The sequence below is a fragment of the Dermochelys coriacea genome, chromosome 12, assembly GCF_009764565.3.
Source record: "Dermochelys coriacea isolate rDerCor1 chromosome 12, rDerCor1.pri.v4, whole genome shotgun sequence".
NCBI classification, from domain to species: domain Eukaryota; kingdom Metazoa; phylum Chordata; order Testudines; family Dermochelyidae; genus Dermochelys; species Dermochelys coriacea.
The window spans coordinates 38,487,870-38,509,668 of NC_050079.1; the positions used below are offsets into that span (position 1 = coordinate 38,487,870).

Below are 21,799 nucleotides of genomic sequence, written 5' to 3' on the forward strand. Positions count from 1 at the left end.
CTTCACAGAAAATAATTTGAAAGCCTGATTCTAATCACAACTAGAGCAGTGTAAATCCTTAAATAACTGGATTTACTCCAGATTTATAATGCTGTAACTGTGATTAGAATTGGGCCCTCTATCTTTTCAATGATATATCAGAATTTGCTTTTGGCAGAGACAAAATAACTTGCACTTGTCTACAATTTCCTTAGATACTCCTGTGAAAAAGAAAATCAATAAGAATTTGGGTATGAAATTAGAAGAAAGAACATTAAAATTAATCCCCCTATATTTCAGAGGAGTGAGAGGGGTAAAATGACAATTCCAGTTGATTCTCAGGTTTATGGGTGGTCAACTTTCTTTATTCAACAGATCTTTTAAAATTGCTTTTTAGTGGAGAATCTTGGTTTGTTTCCATGGGGAATCCCTAGAACACACTGTACGCAACTCTGAAGCAAAACAATGAGGACAGGATACCAAACATTTGGCAAGCTAAACATTTTGAGAACCACACCCAGCTAGAGGGGAAAGAAAATTCTAATGCTGAGCTGGTGTACTTTCCATGGCAACTACCTTCCAAATGGGGAAATACACAAATAAACATATAACCAAAACAACATAAAGATATAAACCTTAAGAAATTGTGGCTTTGCTTCAACCACTTGGATTGAATGTTAACAGAGAAGTCCAGAATGGGTTGATTTCTTTTTATGGCTCACACAATAAATGTCTAGATTTTCCGGGTGATAGCATTGATTACTTGGCTATGTTCCGTCATGACAAGGTGTTGAAAAGTTTTGTTGAGTTTATGTCAGTTTTGGATTATGTTGCAGGCCAGTTTATTGATGTAAACAGACTAATACCTTTACTTTTATCAAATGGTATGTAGCAAGTTCTGTAAGCTTGTTAGGAAAGCAGCAGCAGATTGTTAAAGGTAGAGCTTCTCTTTGCTTCCAAAGTGTGTGGTTAAGATAGGAACCTGATAAAAAGCAGGTAATTCCAGCTGGCAGGGTAAAGCTAATATGGACTTAATCTTCTCTACAGATACACTGTTACTGAATGACAGGTTTCAGAGTAGCAGCCGTGTTAGTCTGTATTTGCAAAAAGAAAAGGAATACTTGTGGCACCTTAGTCTCTAAGGTGCCACAAGTACTCCTTTACTGTTACTGAAATCGTCCACTCTTTATCAAGCAGGCTCAAAAACTTGGGGAGGTTTTGGATCTTGGACTAACACAAGCATGGGTCATTCAACATGTCTTCATAGGTGCCTAGTAAAGAAGTTCATTTCTTAATTTATTTTGACTGAGAAGAAATAAAAAGCACCTGCTCACAAGCTCTGGGTGCCCTGCCAATTACAAAAACAAAATACAGTGCCATCAGCTGAGCTTTCTCCTCCAGCCGCAGCACCTACTCAAACACTGCCCTCCACTCCAGACAGTGGCCAATACCTGAATTCACCTAGTCTAGACACGATAAATCGACCCCCGAATGCTCTCCCGTCGACTCCTATACTCCAGCTCCATGAGAGGTACAAGTGGAGTCGATAAGGGAGCGGCAGCAGTCGACTCACCGTAGTGAAGACACCACAGTAAGTCAATCTAAGTATGTTGACTTCAGCTACGTTATTCACATAGCTGAAGTTGCGTAACTTAGATCCCCCCCCTTACTGTAGACCAGGGCTAACACACACTTCGGAACATGCTACATACAGTAAATCAATTCACTTAAACTCTTTGAAGAGCTAATAATTGATAAGGTCTGATCTTTCTTATTTTAAAACTAACACACCATCACTCTTCTTCAAACAAATGAACAATGCCTTAATCTTTTTTTTTATATATGTTTTTAAATGGAATAAGTCAAGCTTCCTGACCAGTCCTGCAATACAGTAGAAATAAAACTAGCTGGGTAGCAAGTACACAATTTTTTAAACAGACTGTCATCTTGTGCTAAGAAAACATCTAAAAAAGTCAGAAAAGGAAAATACTGTCATCTGACTAATTCAAACTGTGCACTAGAAATAAATTACTAGATATTTTTTGTGGATCTTTTTCTACATTAACAAGGTCTGGTGCTAAGCTAGGTTCTGGAGAGAGAAAGTATGCATTTTTTCCAGATTAAAAAGTAAAGGACATTTTTCAATGCTGGTGAAAGACCTATAGTTACAAGTTGCGCTACTTGTTGAACGACTTATTCTGTCTGTGCTGAGAGGATTTAGTGCAGCTTTATTCACTGAAGTTTTCAGAACACAATAAACCAACTTTACATTTTCTGTTCTGTGGAGGACAAAATAAGGAAGTGGCTGAAATTAATTCAAATTCATTAGGGTGACATTGCAATTTACATCCTTGTAAAATTATGTTATGAATTAATATGGAATTGCTGAGTGACAAAGAATCTTGCATGTTGTATGTTACATAAGGTTTCTATGCTCTGCAAGATTTATACAATGCAATAACTAATCTCACAATAACTGGCTTACTGAAGTGCCAAGCAATCAATGGCAGAATATTTATTTTGTGATGTTACTTGCCAAAATGCATTTATGAATGAGGACCTATTAAACATCTGCATTCTGCTTTGTTTTCTGCCACCCAGGTAAAATAAAGCTGTTTGGTCATTACATAGGTGGATATAAAGAGTACTGTTTGATTATTCAATTGAACAAAGTATCACCTTTCTCTGTATTCAAACAGGGCCAAAATTGCATTTTTTGAGAAAACTCAACAAAACTAATACATTTACAGAAATGAAAAAAGATTTCTGGATGAAATGCACTTTCTATGTGTAGGATTTTATTATTTGTTATTATCCTGTGACATGATCTCCATACAAGTGATTAGACATACCTACCTCATGAGTAGCCCAGCCACAAGTCATTTGTAGATATGTTAATAGTATTGTATACCACTAAACCCCTTGTATCACCCAATATTATTTTGCATTTTAGTAAGGAATTTAATGTGGATCTTCTATACAGCCCATTTGGGGGCTTTATGTATTTCTATCAAACCCTGTTTTCTTGAATTAATCATTTCAGTGTTTAATCTGTATAAGCCTGATCTGTATAACCCTAAGCTCTTTGAAGTCAATGGGAATCTTTCCATTTACTTTGATGGGCTTTGGATCAGGCCCTAAATGTGGTCTCAGTTACGTTTACAAATATGGCTTTCATGGAAATCTGTCAGACCATCAGATAGAAAAAATACTTCTTTTGCACCCTGTGCATGGTTGCAATTTAGAATCGTAACCAGACCAGTGACACCCATTGGCTCTCACTGCAAAAATACTGAAGAATGATGTTTTAATCTCACACAACCAGGAGTGAAGGAAATAGTCTAGATAACATCAGGCTTTTCCATCTCCAGTTTCTCTCATTCTATTATCTTTTGAAATTCTACTTTTGTTTTTTTGCAATCTCTTTTCAAGGTCTCAAGTTCCCTGTGTTGGTCTCTACTGCTATATTAGAAAGACAGTGAGAGCAAAACTTACTATTCTTATTGTCTGTGCCCCTCTTTGATAGCCCTCACTGTTGCTAACTCATACAGGTGTTCAGGGCACTATTTTAATGAAAATGAAATATACTCACATGCAGCATTCCTGTTTATCTGAGTGCAGGTGACCATGCTGCAGGGTCTTGCTGGCACCAGTCGCTGCCCCCAAATAGTTTTCAGCTGCTTGCATAAATGTGCCAGACTGATTACCTTTATGCTGTTCATTAGTACAATCCTGGCACCTCGGTCAGACTTACAGCCAAAATAGCTTTCAAGAGCCTGGCAACCTATCAACACAAAGCAGAGATAAAAAGCTATGCAAGGACAGCTTTAAGATAATCAAGTGATCTCCGATCCTTTTTATAAGCCATTCTGACTGCATGGTACACACCTTTCTTTAGGGGGAAAAGAGACAACCACCCCGAACAAACAGTTAAATTTCAACAGCTCCCTGGTGTGGCTTCCTCATTGGTTGTAAAAAAAATTTGGGGGGGCAGGGCTAGTTGATGATTATTCTGCATGTGCTTTTCATGCCTCTTTTTGTCTGGCTCTGCAAACACTGCAGATTCAGAGAAATCATTCTTGTCATATGGAAAGAAAGGTTTCTTATTCATAAATATTACAATTGCTTCAAAAATCTTCATGTTCTGTTACTTTTGTGGCGTTAAATTGATCTTAATTTTGTTTTTATAAAAATCACAAACACGACGATTGCTTGTTACTCAAGCTGAGCAATTTACAGAAGGCAACTGGGGCAGGGGAGATATAAAGCCCTTGCAGGAGAACAGATGGAGAAAATATTTTAATACAACAGGCCATGCAGTGCAATCTGATGCATTTCAAAGGCTATGAATTTGTTCTTTAGAATTATCTTGATAAGATATCCCAGGAGAGGAGTAGTTTTGTAGTATCTACAGACAAGGATGAACTTCCCCAGAATCAAGGAAATCTCCCTCACTGTCCCTTTCATAACAGTTCAACCACTGTATCAGCCAGGGAGTAGTGTTTCCATTTGGGGACAGATTTAGGATTTTTCCATCCTGTATTTTTAGGAATAAAAGCACAAACATTCTATTCCCTATTTGTATTCTTTCACATATTTTTTCCAAGAACTCTATTGCTTTATATGACATGACTGTATGTAAATCCCTTCCTTTCATTTCTTCATTTCCCCCTCACAATGCTCAATATTATGACATGGCACTTGGCTTCGGAATCTCTGTAGTGGTACGGATACAAGTAGCTTCTGGAGCAGGGTTTCATTCAGCCCAACTATTCAATCTTGGGCAAGCGTTTCACTTGGTAATGGCTATTCATAATATTATAAAGTAGAAACTAGGCCTGGATGAAGTGAAGCTCTTAGAAACTGAACCCCCTAAATGCCTGATGGCACCTTTCACAGTTCTCAAACAAGTGCTTACACAAATTACATGATTATGTGCGCATTGTAAGGAGAGTTTCAGGAAGAATGTATTTGTAACTGTGTTTAAGGAAGAGGAAAGGTATTTTCTGAGGAAAGTTCCTCAGGGTAAAAGAGAGTCATTTGTGAATTGGCAGCAACTGTAAGACGTTGATTAAATTGTGAGGTCAAATGTGTGTTGCTTTATTTTGATCTTAGCCCTCAATCCTCCCTATGTTGCTGTATGTTAGAGTCTAATTAGAGGAAGAATGAAGAGGACCTATGTAGGAGACAATAGTCCCTGAGTTCTACCAGGCTGTACTGCCCCCTCAATTTGTCGATGTGTGAAACTAAAATACCAAATAAATTAAAGTGTCAGTCTTCATCTAATGTAATTTTTTCCCCACAATAGGACCTAACCAATAGGTCAGAGAGCCAATGACCAGCATGGTTCAGGTCAGATCCTCAGCTACTGAAAAATCAACATAATTCCACTGAAGTCCATTGAACATAGCTCCATTGAGGTAGATCTGGCACTTTGCATGGCTGTACAACACAAATGGCCGTACAGTTTGGATGTTTTGCAAAATCCTATATGTTAGTATCTACTTCTAAGCTTAGAGCTGCTCCCCAAAATGTCCTTGGCTCCAAGATCTGGTCAACAAAGTTTTGGAGCCAAAGCAAGTTTATTTTTGGCTTCAGCCAAATATGGCTTTGGTTAAGTGCACCAGAGTTTCCAATTTATGCTTCCTTCAATGAGTCTAGTTTAGCAAGTGGGTTTAAAAATATTTGCTGATCTGTCTTTTCAGAGGCTTCTCATTCCAATACCAGGTTTCAGAGTAGCAGCCCTGTTAGTCTGTATTCGCAAAAAGAAAAGGAGTACTTGTGGCACCTTAGAGACTAACAAATTTATTAGAGCATAAGCTTTCGTGAGCTACAGCTCACTTCATCGGATGCATTTGGTGGAAAAAACAGAGGAGAGATTTATATACACACACACAGAGAACATGAAACAATGGGTTTATCATACACACTGTAAGGAGAGTGATCACTTAAGATAAGCCATCACCAACAGCAGGGGGGGGAAGGAGGAAAACCTTCCATGGTGACAAGCAGGTAGGCTAATTCCAGCAGTTAACAAGAATATCAGAGGAACAGTGGGGGGTGGGGTGGGGGGGAGAAATACCATGGGGAAATAGTTTTACTTTGTGTAATGACTCATCCATTCCCAGTCTCTATTCAAGCCTAAGTTAATTGTATCCAGTTTGCAAATTAATTCCAATTCAGCAGTCTCTCGTTGGAGTCTGTTTTTGAAGCTTTTTTGTTGAAGGATAGCCACTCTTAGGTCTGTGATCGAGTGACCAGAGAGATTGAAGTGTTCTCTAACTGGTTTTTGAATGTTATAATTCTTGACGTCTGATTTGTGTCCATTCATTCTTTTACGTAGAGACTGTCCAGTTTGGCCAATGTACATGGCAGAGGGGCATTGCTGGCACATGATGGCATATATCACATTGGTAGAGCCTCTGATAGTGTGGCTGATGTGATTAGGCCCTATGATGGTATCCCCTGAATAGATATGTGGACAGAGTTGGCAACGGGCTTTGTTGCAAGGATAGCAACCATATTCCAATACCATATCTTAATTTCTTTCCCAATTAATGAGTTAGATTAATTAATGTCTTCAAAGCACTTTGAAGATGGAAAATGCTACATAAGGACTCTTACTATTAATAATTTAAACAAACTTTCTCTACAAAAAGGAATATTAGCAAAAGTAATAAACACACATTTGACCTACTTTTTCTTATGTTTGTTTGCAAACTCCATGCAGTTTTAACCCCAGAAAACAATTGCTTCAATTAGTACTGTCCACTCATTATTTTATGATTAGTCTCACAAGATTTGGGGTTCTCTTTAAAGCTCCCTCCCCTCCTGAAGTCAGGAGACTACATGAAAATCTCAGCATTAATTTAAATAGAAAGTAAGTTTCTGGCCTTTACGGTTGTAAAATAAAGCTTGGAAAATATGACCATCCCCTGCCTGCAATTCAAAAACAAAAGGCAGATGAAAAGTACTCAGAATGTACTGGTAACCAGCTCTTGATTTTTAGGGGCTGACTCACAATTTTTGAATGCTTGGGCTCAGTAATATTTGTTCAATGCCCATTTTTCCCCCTAAACACTGAGGAACTGTATGCTAGGCCAGGCCAATAGCTTACCTATGACAATGCAGATGTAATAGGAACGGCCAAAATCTGCTCTTATTTACCCGAGTGTAAATTTGTAGTTTCTTCACTGAAATCCACCGAATGCAAGTGAGAGAAAAATTTGGTTTATATATTTTGAAGCTTAGAGATTCATCACAGGAAAATGGAAGTGAGGAATTATGAACTTTCAGACCTATAATAAATTATTTTTTAATTCACTAAAAGTAAACATGAAGCATTTTTTACAAGTTTTAATGTTCTTTTTAAAATCTGTTGAAGCACCTCCTACTCGGTCTGGCTTCAGGCTAACTGATGCCTCAGTTTCCCCCACTCAGGTTGGATCCCTTGACCTTCCCAGGAAGGATACACTCCCATGCTCAAATTTCCTTCCAGGCACAATTTTATTCTTCAAACATAAAATTTTGGCAAAACCATCAAAACCGAAATTGTTCTTCTGCCCACCACAGGTTATAGATCCCAGGGACTTTTCCCTTTGCCTCTCTCAATGCTGAAAGAAAACACCCTTCCTTTCAGTCACAGAATCATAGAATATCAGAGCTGGAAGGGACCTCAGGAGGTCATCTAGTCCAACCCCCTGCTCAAAGCAGGACCAATCCCCAACTAAATCATCCCAGCCACCGCTTTGTCAAGCCTGATCTTAAAAACTTCAAAGGAAGGAGATTCCACCCTCTCCCTAGGTAACCCATTCCAGCGCTTCACCACCCTCCTAGTGAAAAAGTTTTTCCTAATAGCCAAACTAAACCTCCCCTGCAACTTGAGACCATTACTCCTTGTTCTGTCATCTGCTACCACTGAGAACAGTCTAGATCCATCTTTTTTGGAACCCCCTTTCAGGTAGTTGAAAGCAGCTATCAAACCCCCCCTCATTCTTCTCTTCCGCAGACTAAACAATCGCAGTTCCCTCAGCCTCTCCTCATAAGTCATGTGTTCCAGTCCCCTACTCATTTTTGTTGCCCACCGCTGGACGCTTTCCAATTTTTTTACATTCTTGTAGTGTGGGGCCCAAAACTGGACACAGTACTTCAGATGAGGCCTCACCAATGTCGAATAGAGGGGAAGGATCACATCCCTCGATCTGCTGGCAATGCCCCTACTTATACATCCCAAAATGCCATTGGCCTTCTTGGCAACAAGGGCACACTGTTGACTCATATCCAGCTTCTTGTCCACTGTAGCCCCTAGGTCCTTTTCTGCAGAACTGCTGCCGAGCCATTCGGTCCCTAGTCTGTAGCGGTGCATGGGATTCTTCCGTCCTATGTGCAGATCTCTGCACTTGTCCTTGTTGATCCTCATCAGATTTCTTTTGGCCCAATCCTCTAATTTGTCTAGGTCCCTCTGTATCCTAACCCTCCCCTCCAGCGTATCTACCTCTCCTCCCAGTTTAGTGTCATCTGCAAACTTGCTGAGGGTGCAGTTCATGCCATCCTCCAGATCATTTATGAAGATATTGAACAAAACCAGCCCCAGGACTGACCCTTGGGGCACTCCGCTTGATACCGGCTGCCAACTAGACATGGAGCCATTGATCATTACCCGTTGAGCCCGACAATCTAGCCAGCTTTCTATCAACCTTATAGTCCATTCATCCAGCCCATACTTCTTTAACTTGCTGGCAAGAATACTGTGGGAGACCATGTCAAAAGCTGTCCCCCTGCATCAGGGCCTAGTACAGGAGCCCATTTCCCCTCCCCAACTCCTCTCAGCTGATAGCCCTCTGTTCTTTACAGGGATCACCTGACACACACCCTCCCCCTTCCCAGCTGGGTCTGATCACTGAAAAGGACTGAATTGACCCAGCCCCTTAAAGGCGCAGATCACCTTGTTACAAATTCACTTATAACAAATGGGGTTTTGAATAGGAAATGTCTTTCCTTGCTGAAACTGGTTTTTGTTCATCATGCACATGTACTTCAATTTGTTATTGTAGGGTTGCTCATCATGAATGCAAAGCTGAAGGTGTTAGTTTTACGCCCTTTAATCTCATTTGCTTTAGTGTTCTACTGAGGTAGATTTATCTGTAGTATTTTCCTTTCTAAAACCTCCTGCTTAGGGTGAGTTGTCTGCAGGGGTGAAAGTAATTTAAAGGACTTACTGGTACACGGAAGTCCTGGGCAGGGGGGCGGGACCTCAACCGGAAGGGGTGGGGCCTTTAAATCCCTGGGCCCTTTAAATCGAGATTTAAAGGGCTGGGGCTGCGGTAGCAGTGGCTGGGAGCCCCGGGCTCTTTAAATCACCGCCGGAACCCCATGGTAGCGGTAGCGGCCGGGAGCCCCGGGGCTCGGGTGATGATTTTTAAATCACTGCCAGAGCCCTGGGGTCGCGGCGGCGGCCAGGAGCCCGGGCGTCTCCCAGGGCTCTGGCAGTGATTTAAAGGGCCCGGGGCTTCACTGTGGTAGCGGCTTCCGGAGCCCCAGGCCTTCTAAATTGCTGCCAGAGCCCCAGGCCGCCACCGCTACCCCGGGGCTCCAGAAGTGGGGCTCTGGCGGCGATTTAAAAGGCCCAGGGCTCCAGCCACTGCCGGGAGCCCCGGCACCTTTACATTGCCGGCTTGGGGAAGCTGCCCCCTGCCGGTATGGTGGGATATGTACCATTGGACCGGCTTACTTGCACCTCTGGTTGTCTGTTAATACATTGCTTCACTACCTTAGCCACTAGCCTGGATTCAAGGTGCTTACAGGCCACATGAAGTCAATGAGAGTCAATGAGAGTTCTGCCTCCAAAAGGACAGCAAGTTCAGGCCTTTAAGCATGCTCACAGTTATGAGTGTTTGAATGCCTGCTGTGTCCCTGAATTGTACGCAATAGAGACACACTCTTTCTCTTCATGGAAAACTGAAAATCTGTTGTCGTCACTGTCAATTTCACTTTTTCTGGGTGTACTTTTCAGATTGCACGGGGCAAAGCTGATGCAATTAATTAAATATTTGCTTTCTTTCAACATACAACAGGGTAGTGCCATTATGTAAGCCCCGGCCAGCTCCAAACCCATGATATTAGTCAGAGGAAAATATTGCCCAAATTAGGATTCCACTGGTTTGGAATTGTCCCACTTGGTTTTGGACTGAGAGAGGAAGAAATGTTACGAATATCCTTCTTCATGTACCAGGACTTGGAAACAACAGATGCCCACCCACAGATCATACCAGAACTTCTCTGAAGCTACTATCTTTTTCTCACAAGCTCAGCTTTCATTCAGAAAAGAAGATTCAAGCTGTTATGGTTGCAAAGAAAACCTCAAAATAAATGAACTGAGGGCTTGTCTACACTTGAAACATGACAGCAGTGTAGACGTGGCCTGAGTATAACAGATACAGAGTTGAGTCTGCAGAGAGTCTGGAACAATAGCTCTACAAGGGCTGAACTGCCCCATTGATATCAATGAGGTGTTAACTCAGATGCTCAGTGATTATAATTTGAAAGTCAACATCATTGGCTATTTAATTATGCATGAAAGAGAAGAGAGGGTGAGTCACAGATGTGCACAGTTTACTCTGAGTAATGTCTCATTTCCATGCCATAAGTGGGTGATGTTGGGGAGGTGCAAATACTTTTTTTTCCCCAGTCAAGAAGGAACCAAACCCAGGAACCCGGGAGAAGCCTGGTGAAACCAAGCAGCACCGACAATTACAGTCAGTATATTTGCACAACCTACTGTGAGCCATGTCTCATTAAGGTGACTCTCATGAGCGGAGCTTTCTTGTCCAGTGTGATCCCTGCCATGCAGAGACGACCTGTACCTGCCAATAATGTGGGGGCAGAGTGAGGGCAACGGCTTCAGCAGATGTTACTGAGCATGCTCAGTCTGTGTGAACATGCTCAATAGAAGCCTAGCTGCAACTCTGGGGGAGCACATGATCTGCCATCATTATTACAGACTGAATTAGTTCTATTAAAGTAATCCTACTCAATTAGTCCTATTAAAGTAATCCTGAGTCTTCAACTTTCATACAGAGAGCTGGCAAAGGATGATATAAATTTCATTTTTCACAGCTGTTTCTTTCAGGCCTTGATCCTGCTTGGTATGCAGTTGTGAGTGCAAAGATGTTGCACTCCAAACAAGCAGGAGTGGAAGCTAGATGCTGGCACAAGGAAGGGTAACCATGATGCTTAGGTTGTGTCTATACTGCCCCAGTTCAGACTCCGGGGTTGTGAATAGCAGTGTGCCCCAAAGTGCTGCATTGTAACTCACTCATGTGGATGCTGCTTCTAGATTGGATTGATGTAGTCCTGTTTGAAAAGAATTATGTTAACATGAACTAGCAAACTTTTAGTTTGGGCTGCAGCATCCATGCAGGGGAATTACAGGAAGCAGTTTGGAGTACATTGCTGTTCACAACCCTGCAGTCCAAACTGTGGGGTGGCATAGACAAGCCCTTAGTCTTCTGCACTGAAGTCTCAAGCCTTCAGCATACCAGTTTCTTTGTAAGTAAGCAGGGTAAAAAGCTGGTGGAAACAAGGGGCATCCAAAGAGCTTAGCATTTCCTTCTTTGGCCTCAGCACTATTGCCCAGTAAAAGTAACCTCATGACTCACATCCTTAACTCCCTATACTAACTTCCTGTAGAATTCTGAATCAAGCCCAGGGTCTCAATTCTTATCTTCAAGGTGCTCCGTGGCCTGGACCCAGGACACCTAAAAGACCATCTAAAACTCTTGGATTAAGATTGCTCCTCTACCACAATGAAACTTTCCATAATAACAGTACAGCTGGTCTGTGCAAGAGACAGAACTTTCTCCAGGGTCTATAGGCCATCCCAGACTGGAACGAACCCTCCCAGGAACTGACCACCACAATCCTTGCCATCTTCTGCTCCAAATGCCTTTTCTTTAACATTGCCTTCTCTAACGTATCTCTAAAAGCAAATAAATCTATACCTAAACGAGTCACTCCACTGCACGTGATTCTTCCCCCCCGGCAAGAGGATGAAAGAACAAACAACTCACGACAGATGTTGGTCATATTACTTAATGCATGACTGGAAGTCCCTCAGACTCCATAGTGATATAAGAGCCTACATAGAATAAAACATAGATTCATAGATTCATAGATACTAAGGTCAGAAGGGACCATTCTGATCATCTAGTCCGACCTCCTGCACAGCGCAGGCCACAGAATCTCACCCACCCACTCCTATGAAAAACCTCACCCATGTCTGAGCTATTGAAGTCCTTAAATCATGGTTCAAAGACTTCAAGGAGCAGAGAAACCTCCCTCAAGTCAACCATGCCCCATGCTACAGAGGAAGGCGAAAAACCTCCAGGGCCTCTCCAATCTGCCCTGGAGGAAAATTCCTTCCCGACCCCAAATATGGCAATCAGCTAAACCCTGAGCAAGCATATGTTAGCAGTGTCCTCATTAACATGGGATCTGATTCCCCTGTGCTCCCTTTGTGCTCAAGACATTGTTGAGTCAAACTCAGCACTTTAGGGAATAGTTACTCGTGAGCAGTTATTTTAAGAGCACAATATTTTACTGTTAGAAAGACAGTTAAAGCGAATGAAATAGACACTTAATACAATGATCGGAAGAAAAGATGCAATGGCTGCTCAAACTTGGCTGGGTACATTTTAGATCTTAGGATCATAGAAAAGTTGGGCTGGAAGGTGACCTTGAGCAGTCATCAAGTCCAGCCCCTTGTGCTGAGGCAGGATCAAATAAACCTAGATCATCTCTGGCAGGGATTTGTCCCACCTGTTCTTAAAAACCTCCAGTGATGGAGATTTCACAACCTCCTTTGGAAGCCTATTCCAGAGTTAAGCTACTCAGAGGGCACATCTTCACTAGCAACCTTAAAGCACTCTAGTAGCTCTAAAAAAACCCATCTCCACACGGCAATAGCTACCAGCACTGGAGCACTGTCTACATGGGCACTTTATAAGCACTGGAACTTGCAACAGTCGGGGGTGTTTTTTCACACCCCGAGTGAGAAAGTTGCAGTGCTGTAAAGTGCCAGCGTAGACAAGCCCTTACAGTTAAAACATTTTTCCTAATATCTAACCTACATCTCCCTGGCTGCAGATTAAGCCCATTACTTCTTGTCCTGCCTTCAGTGGACATGAGAACTATTGATTCCTGGCCTTTGCATAACAGCCCTTAACGTATTTGGAGACTGTACTCAGGTCCCCCTCCGTCTTCTTTTCTCAAGACTAAACATGCCCAGTTTTTTTAACCTTTCCTCATAGGCATAGGTGCTGACCTTCTAGTGTGCCGGGGGGTACTCTCCTTGGCTCCGCCCCAGCCCCGCCCCCTGCACTCCACCCCTTCCCCAAACCGCACCTCCATCCTGCCTCTTCCTGTCCCCACTACGTCTCTTCCCACCCCGCCTCTGCCCCACCTCTTCCTGCCCCCGCTCTGAGCGCATCCCACCCTTGCTCCTCCCCCTTCCCCACTGATTACCCAGTGCGTCCTGCACACTGTGGAACAGCGGATCCATGGCGGGCGGGAGGCGCTGGGGAGAGGAGGAGTCACTGATGGGGGGCTGCCAGTGGGTGCTAAGGACCCACCATTTTTTTTACATTTCTCTGGTACCTGAAATCAAGGGGGCTACTCATGGGCAAACAGTTATGCATGTGCATGTTTGCAGGAATGAGGCCTACGAGACTCAATTGCTGCTTAGGGTAAGTCCATGTCTACATTCCAAACTTTGGTCCATGCAAGTTACGGTAGCGTACAGCTGCCAAAGTTTGTACATCACTCATGTGCATGCATATTTGGCCGCTTGCATTAGTACTGCACATACTCACCAGGAATGCTTGTATTGTTTCAAAGTGAGATGCAAAGTCCAGTGTGACACAAGCTGCCATCTGGTGCAGTGCTCTTTGGGAACTTTTCATAATGTGTCGTGGAATAGAAATGACTTGGCCAGGCATCCCTGAGAGCCAGCGATCAAGTTCCCAGCATGCAACTTTCTCCATCCCATAATACCATCCACGTTCCATAATCTTAATGCCTTTTTTGTTAATTCCACAAACTCTTGCAGCATTTTTCGCTGTCCCCCACCTCTGACACAAGTATGGAGCTTCCAAAGCGCTATTAGCCTATTATTATTAGCTAGTAGCCTCATTAAACATTGCAAATCCAAGACACTTGATTATTCTGTCTTTCCAGACCTGCAAGAAGTACCACAGCACCAGAGGACACAACAATTTATTGAAGGACAGTTTGTTGAGGGACCTAGTGTGATGGATGGACAGTTTCCTGCAACATCCTGGGCAAACCTTATGGAATAAGATAAACTTTACTGAACTAAATTAAACCTGATTGAATTAGGTTTAATACTTTTCTGATCTATTGTATTAAAAATACAATTGTGTATGTGCTAGTGTGGAATTGTATGTAACTCCTCTAAGAGGAGGAGGATGCTCATGAAATTCCTCTGGTTATTAGCCCCTTTGAAGCCACCCTCTGGAGAGGTGTGCTTATATTAGTTCAAACTGGATTCTCCAGGGACCAACAAACAAAGAAACGACTAATGGATCAATAGCCTGGCTTTACACAGTCTGAAGGACTTTTTCCTGATCAAGCAAATGGACAGGATGCCTGGTCCGCAGAGGGCCCCAATCCTTAGGGAAGGGTTGGAAGAAATGGGCCTATTGAGGCCCCACAAGACTGTGTGTGCCCGTTCTGAGCTGAAGCTGCGATGAACACAAGGAAATCCATTGGGTGGGGTGTTGAAGAATGGCTCTTGCAAGAGCTCATGTAGGGGTTGGGGTGATCTCTGGTAAGCTTATTAGCATGCATGCAGGTTCTTTTATTGTTTTTAATATGTTTTCTCTGCAGTGCTTGTACCCTAAGAATAAAATGGGCTTGCACAGAAAGAGTTGTGTGGTAACTGTAACTGGGCAGTCATACTGTTAACCATCTCTGTAGAGAAAGCAAGCAGGCCTGCTTGGGCAGCCTGTCTCTGCTGAGAATAACACAGTGATGGCAGGTTTCAGAGTAGCAGCCGTTAGTCTGTATTCGCAAAAAGAAAAGGAGTACTTGTGGCACCTTAGAGACTAACAAATTTATTTGAGCATAAGCTTTCATGAGCTACAGTTCACTTCATCGGATGTATTTGCATCCGATGAAGTGAGCTGTAGCTCACGAAAGCTTATGCTCAAATAAATTTGTTAGTCTCTAAGGTGCCACAAGTACTCCTTTTCTTCTTACAGTGATGGCAGGGAACCTGCTCAGCCTGGAGATAATCCAGTCAGAAGGGAGAGCAATACGTGTCTCCACCCAAGAGAGGTGATAGCCAGGGGAGCCAGAAGCCTGAGAGTGGGTGTTCTTGGTGGACCAGTGAGGGGAAATACTGGTGTAGTTGCCCTGAACTGGGACACATAATGGAAAACAATTCAAGATTGTTGGTGGCATTCACAGAGCAGCTGGAAATGGTGAAGCACCACTTCTGGGACCAGGAAGCAAGCACTGATTGGTGGGATCCCATTATAATGCAGTTTTGGGACAATGAGCAGTGGCTGCAGAAATTTCAGATGCGAAAGGTCACATGCCTGGATCTGAGCGCTGAGCTCGCCCCCCCCCCTCCACATTATCCTCCTCACTGTTCACAGTAGGGGTCTCTGTCTCCTGCAAGGTATCCTTGTTGGTCTGTGGGATACTGGTGGGGTTTCTGCCAAGTATGGTGTGCAGCTCGTTATAAAAGCTGTAGGTCTGTGGTTCAGTACCAGATCTATTGTTGGCCTCGCTGGCTTTGAGGTATGCCTAGCGCAGTTCCTTCACTTTCACGGAACACTGCTGCTGATCCCTGTCATACCTCTTTTTGCCTGCATCCCCTGTTCATAGATGCCAGTGTTTCTACATCTGGTCCCTCGCTGTGCTTGCACAGCCCCTTCTGCCCACAGTTCCAGGAGATCCAATATCTCTTGTCTACTCCAGGCAGCAGCGTGTCTAGTGCAAGGACCCAGCATAGTCAGTTGGGCTGTTGCACACAACAAACGAGAACTGCGAAGTGTTGCTCACCAAGGTGGGCAATCAGGAAAAGACATTTCAAAAACATGTGGGGTGTCTTAAAGAGGGAGAGGGATGGCCTCCACTTTCTGTGACCCCCGGGCAGTGGAGTTTAAAATAGTGACCAGTGTCACAGGGAATGGGGCATTGTGGGACAGCTGCTGAAGGATTGACATGGTCCACGCAGGTCATGCAGTATCTACACTCGCATTGCTTTGACCTCAGTAGGTCAACAGTGGCTCCATGAGATTGGAGAGGTGGTTCTACAGTGTCACTGAGACATATTTGAGCTTAGACACGTGCGCAAATAGGTCAACGCAAGGTGACTTACATTAGCCTACTGTAATATAGTTTAAGAGTGAAATACCTTTAGCAGAGGTGTGGAGGCAGTGTTGAAATTGCAGGAGACGCTGCAGGTTGGGATTGAGGTACACTGACAGATATGACTGTAGGAATCCAGGATTTCAGACTCATGGATGTTTCAGATCAAATAGATGTGACTTAATAGACAAGGCTTACAAATCTCATTAGCAGTCATAAGATGATATCATTACAGAGCTCTGTTTCAAAAATGCATATTATGTATTTTGTGACATTTTGATTGAACAGCTTTTCTTTTAACATGCACCGTATTTCAGTTCAATGTATTGCTACAGCACAATGTGCCTAAGACCATGTATATACTTCTTCCTGGGTGTAAGGTTTATTATCCAGAAACTTAATAAAGTTAACTCAAACAAAAATCTCCAAATATAGGTCATATTCAGATGCCATCAGTGATCCTAACTGCAAGTTCCTGACCACAGATTTTATGCATGGTCAAAGAAAACATCCCTAAAGAGATACTGTAGCTAATGTTCTGCAGCTGCTCATATTCTCTTATCACGTCTTCTCTTTTCTGCCTATGTTGGGTTTTCATCTGGCCACAAATACCAGTTGTGAATGCCTGTCACTTGTTTAAACAAAAGCCCTGGAAGAGTACATCTGTCTCTTTGGCAACCTTTGTTCTCCTGGTGCTGGTACAGTTGCAAAACTGTGTGCACAGAGAGTTAATTTTTTACCTCTGATGGTATGCTAGGCCTTGTGATTTCTTTAAGAGCAAGAAAGGGAAACTGATGAATGAGATACCCACTGGTGCCAGACATGGTTATCCATACTGGAGATGTGAGAATAGCAATTGTCCCAGGAAGTTCTTCTCAAATGAAAGCTAAAATAAGGGGGAAATAAAACAGATGTCATCTGTGAGCAAATGATTTTTAATAGCACTGTAGATAAAAGTTAGCGTATCTCTCTCTCTCTCTCAAAAAAAAAAAAAGTGGGCCAAAATTTGGCCTTTTGAGTTCAAATAACAAATCAGGTATTGTTATCTGAGTGGGAATAACAAAGCACCTTCTGGTAAGACACATTTGGATCTATATAAATAAAGAATACAATTAATATCCTGAAATTCTCACTCATTTTTTACTCCTGTTGAAGTCTATGGGAATTTGACCCAAGTTAGAAACTGAGATCCAGATCAGGCCCTGTTGATCTGAGTGCAGAGGAGGTCTCCAAGGTGGATTCCCCCCAGCTTGCATGGAGGAAGTCGGAGGATCAATTACCTCTTCCATGTGTCACCATCTATCACTACTCCTTCCCATACCCTTCACAGGAATCCCTCTTGGCTGTTTGGATACATATGAACAGGGAGAGATGTGGGTGCTAATTGGCATGAGTGAGATGGAGATTGCTGTATGACTGTCTTAACAAAAGCTTTCAGAAGAAAAAGCAAATGGGCACTGATGATTATAAAAATCTAAAATAATACTTCCCAGTAAACTGGGCGAAAAACCCTTAATGGAGTTAATGTACTTTTATACTACCATCTAGTGGCCACATTTTGTTTTCAATAATAAGAGGTCCTAGATATTTCTATAAACCCAATGCACAGGGAGGTATACAGGACAACAGAGCCACATTCAGCCAAATGCAGCAAGCTATTTAACTCATTTGGTAGCTTTGAAGCCAAATTCAACGATGACATAAATGGTGGTATACATAGGTAGTAAGATGGGTGTTGGGGTAAAGTATTGTAACTCGTACAGATTTGGGATTCAGTGGCTGTGCAAAACGTGTGGAACTGATATGCCAAGGGAGGAGAAAAATAACTAACAGGAAGGTATATGAGGGTGCTGCACAAATAGACCTTCTTCAGAGTCTGGCTGTGACCTTCAATGCTCTTCTCATGCACAATTGTTTCATATTAGACATGCTTATGTGCTATACGGTTACTTTAGAAGAAGCCCTACACGCTGGTATCAGACTCTGCTCTTCAAGGCAATGATCTTATCAGTTCTCTACCTTCACCCACCACTAGGCCTGTCACATGAGCATCAGCTCCAATCACACCTCGGTACTCCTGGTGCACTGGTGCTACTTTTGGGGCAGCAAACGTTGCAACTGGGCTCTGCATGATGCCCACTGCTGTCATCTCTGCTCTTTGGAGCAACTCTTCTACGGTCCCCCAGCTTGCTTGCTTCTCTCTCCTCATGACTATCCCCAGTGATGCCTCACAGGTTTTCTTGCCTGTTGCTGTCTCTAATGTGCAGGTCTGTTGAAGTGCTGCACCTTTCTACCAGGCTATTGCTGCTCACTTCTTCCAGGATCCCCTAGCTTGAGCAGCGCATTGTCCCAGGTCTCTCTGCCACAATAGCATGCAGAGTGCTGCTAACCCCAGAGCTCTTATTATCACTCTATTTACTATTGTTGCAAAGGGCAGTGTGCTGCTGAAGAACAGAGCTAAGGATGGAGAGCACTCCCTGGGGCCAGTTCTTTGCTGGACCCTGGTACTTTAGTAGAGCAGGTGAAAACATCCCCTGGGTAACACTCCCCATGTGGGTGTACCCCAGCCAGCAGTGAGCTGCTGCAATGGCCATATACTTTCCTCTGCATTCCCAGTCCCTGGTGCAGGGAGAAACCAGACGCAGCATATGGAGGAAATACTGGTGACTGGAGCACATTGCATTCTTACTCTCCAGGGCTGGTGGACAACTCCTAAAGGGACATTTTTTTTTTTTACCGGAGCTTAAATGAGAGTAGTCCTGCTGCTTCTCTGATTTATGCCAGAGCCTACCAGAGCCCTCAACAGTTTGAGAATATGGGGAAAACAAAGGTATTTTAAAGCCACCTTTGCCTGATCCCCAATTCATGCTCCAAACATGTGAATGAAGCAATGGAAACCTTAGCCCAGTGTATTATTTTTGCCAATTCCTACTGGCAGCCTGTCTTTCGGCAATATGCTGAACCTTGCTAAATGCTGCCATTCTGTTGTTCTTCACTCAGCACACAGTCAGCCTGTGGAATTCCTTGCCTGAGGAGGTTGTGAAGGCTAGGACTATAACAGGGTTTAAAAGAGAACTGGTGAAGTTCATGGAGGTTAAGTCCATTAATGGCTGTCAGCCAGGATGGGTAAGGAATGGTGTCCCTAGCCTCTGTTTGTCAGAGGGTGGAGATGGATGGCAGGAGAGAGATCACTTGATCATTACCTGTTAGGTTCACTCCCTCTGGGGCATCTGGCATTGGCCACTGTCGGTAGGCAGGGTACTGGGCTGGATGGACTTTTGGTCTGACCCAGTATGGCCATTCTTATGTTCTTATTTGTTTTTTTTTTAAAGCAGCACAAGTGCTGCAAGATCCATAACCTGCCCACAGGGATGAAAATGTTGGAGTTTCCTTATAAACACACATTAGGATCTGCAGTTGACTCATAATCCACCGACTTCTTAGGGAGACTTGGGAAGGGAGTGGTAGAAGGCAATATGTCAATATGTGACAGGCTTGATGGTGGAGGACCTGTAGTTCTCATAGAGTTAGCCAGCCTGCTGCCAATTTTACAAGCTCAGTCAAGTGGCTTTTTGAACTGACAAATCTGAAGGGGTTTAAAAACACAAGACACAACACTGGGTTTTGTAAAACCCCTGCGATACCAGACCAGGAACAGAAAAATGGGTACAGTCCGGGTTTCCAGCAATAACCAGACACAGAAGCCCCCGTGTGACTCATTGCATTAAACCTCACTGAGCCCTGTGATGAAGTCATGGGAAAATCTCCCTACTCCACAACTCAGTGCGAGAGCGCTGCACAACGCGGTGCCAGTGTGTGAAAACATCATAATGCTGCACGATGATGTCATGTCACGTCATGTCATGATGTCACGATGCCCCAGCTCAAGGTGATGCGATTTCATGGACTCCCAAAATGCATCCCTTTGGGGGACATGGGGATGTATTCACCCAAGAGTAGTACCTAGCAGGCATGAAATGGGGCTAACTACCCGCCCCCGCTTTCACAGAAGAGGATCCAGCGCTCCTTTGGACTACAACTCCCAGCAGGTACGGAGACACGCTATGGTACTACACATCCCAGCCTGCCCCACGGGAGCGCCGGCCAGAAGGCAGCGCGCTTTGGCTTCTGGGAGTTGTAGTCGACATTGGCCGTGCGGCGGTTAAGGGCGGTTGCGAGGAGGCTTCTCTGGGCGGCTGCGCAGCCTCTCGGGGAGGACGGGGGAAGCGGCGCGAGCGGCGCGGCGGCGCCTGCGCAGTGAGGACGCGGAGATCTCTCGCGAGGAAGGACGCCATTATCGCAGCCGCTCGACAAACACCACGAGAATTCGCCACCACACACGGTAACCGCGGCTTCCCGCGGCCGGATGGCTCGGGCCGGCTGCTGTTGGGCCCAAGGGCCGGGGCCCAGCACGGCTTCCCCGCTGCTCACAGCGTCGGCCAGGCAACCGGGCCGCGAGGGAGAGGCTCAGGGAGGGGCCGAGCCGGGGGGGGGCTCTGCCCCCGCCCCTACGGTTTGCGGGCGCTGGCGAGTCTCCGCCCTTCCCCCATGGGGCTGCTGGCAGCGTAGTGGGGTCTCCCCGGGGGGCTGCAACCCTCACGTCCGGGACTCTGGCGGGGGGGGGGGAGCGTCTCCGCTTTGACCCCCCCCTCCCCCGGCACTAGGCCCCTCACCGCGCTGTGGGGGAGGGGCAGTTCTCTGCCTACCCCACGGCTGTGTCCCCCCCCCAGCCCTAGTGGGAGGGGTGGGGCTCAGCCCCCCCCCCATGCCCATTGGGTAGCATTGAGGGGGGAGTACCCTCCATTTCTCCTTCCCCCATGAGTAGCACTATAATGGGGGAGCTATTCCCACCCCCGTTTTGTGATGCTCTTTCTGAGAGGGCTGGTGTGAGGCAGATGTAGTCCAACCCCCACTCTCCCAGTGTGGCGCACACACTGCGTTGTCAGTGAGTTTTTAGACGGAATGCCTGTTTCTCTAGGTGCACTTTCTACCCCCATAATAGAGTGTAAATAAAACTAGAGGGGGTGTTGGCGCCCTTTTCCCACCCCATGTGTCTCTTGTGGACTTCTGTAATGGAAAGGGGTTTGGGCTTGCACATACAAACGCTTGATTGCAAAAATTATGTAGCTGGGCATGTTGTTCATGCAGATGGATGACCTTCCCCCCCCTCCCCCCCCAATTGAGTTGATATTTTCTGAATCTGTCTGCACTTAGCCATCAGACGTTTTCTTCTGCTTGTCTTTGGAATATTAAGATGTTTTTAAAGATTTTTTTTTTCCTCCTTATATGGTGAAAAGAATGAAACTTTATAACCAAATATAGTCAATTAATTCTGCTAGGGGGCTATATAGTTTGTATAGCCATTTATTTTTAGTATTCCCAAGAGAAGAGTTTTGTTTATCTTTTAACAGAAGCACAAATTTAA

The 21,799-nt window shown here is 44.2% G+C and overlaps 1 protein-coding gene across 20 annotated transcripts in view; it reads left to right on the plus strand.

Moving 5' to 3' along the window:
- Nucleotides 1–21,799, plus strand: part of LOC119841029 (BTG3 associated nuclear protein) — a 414,495-nt gene that overhangs the window by 8,334 nt on the left and 384,362 nt on the right. For 11 of the 20 annotated variants that reach the window (XR_006275117.1, XR_006275116.1, XR_006275118.1 and 8 more), the window contains exon 1: nt 20,538–20,716. The exons of 1 other annotated variant lie outside the window; for it this stretch is intronic. The gene's annotated coding sequence lies outside the window, so the exon portion shown is untranslated. Of the gene's footprint in view, nt 1–20,508; nt 20,717–21,799 lie in introns of those variants that run through there. 8 more of the 20 variants (XM_043495009.1, XM_043495007.1, XM_043495008.1 and 5 more) reach the window with 6 other exon arrangements.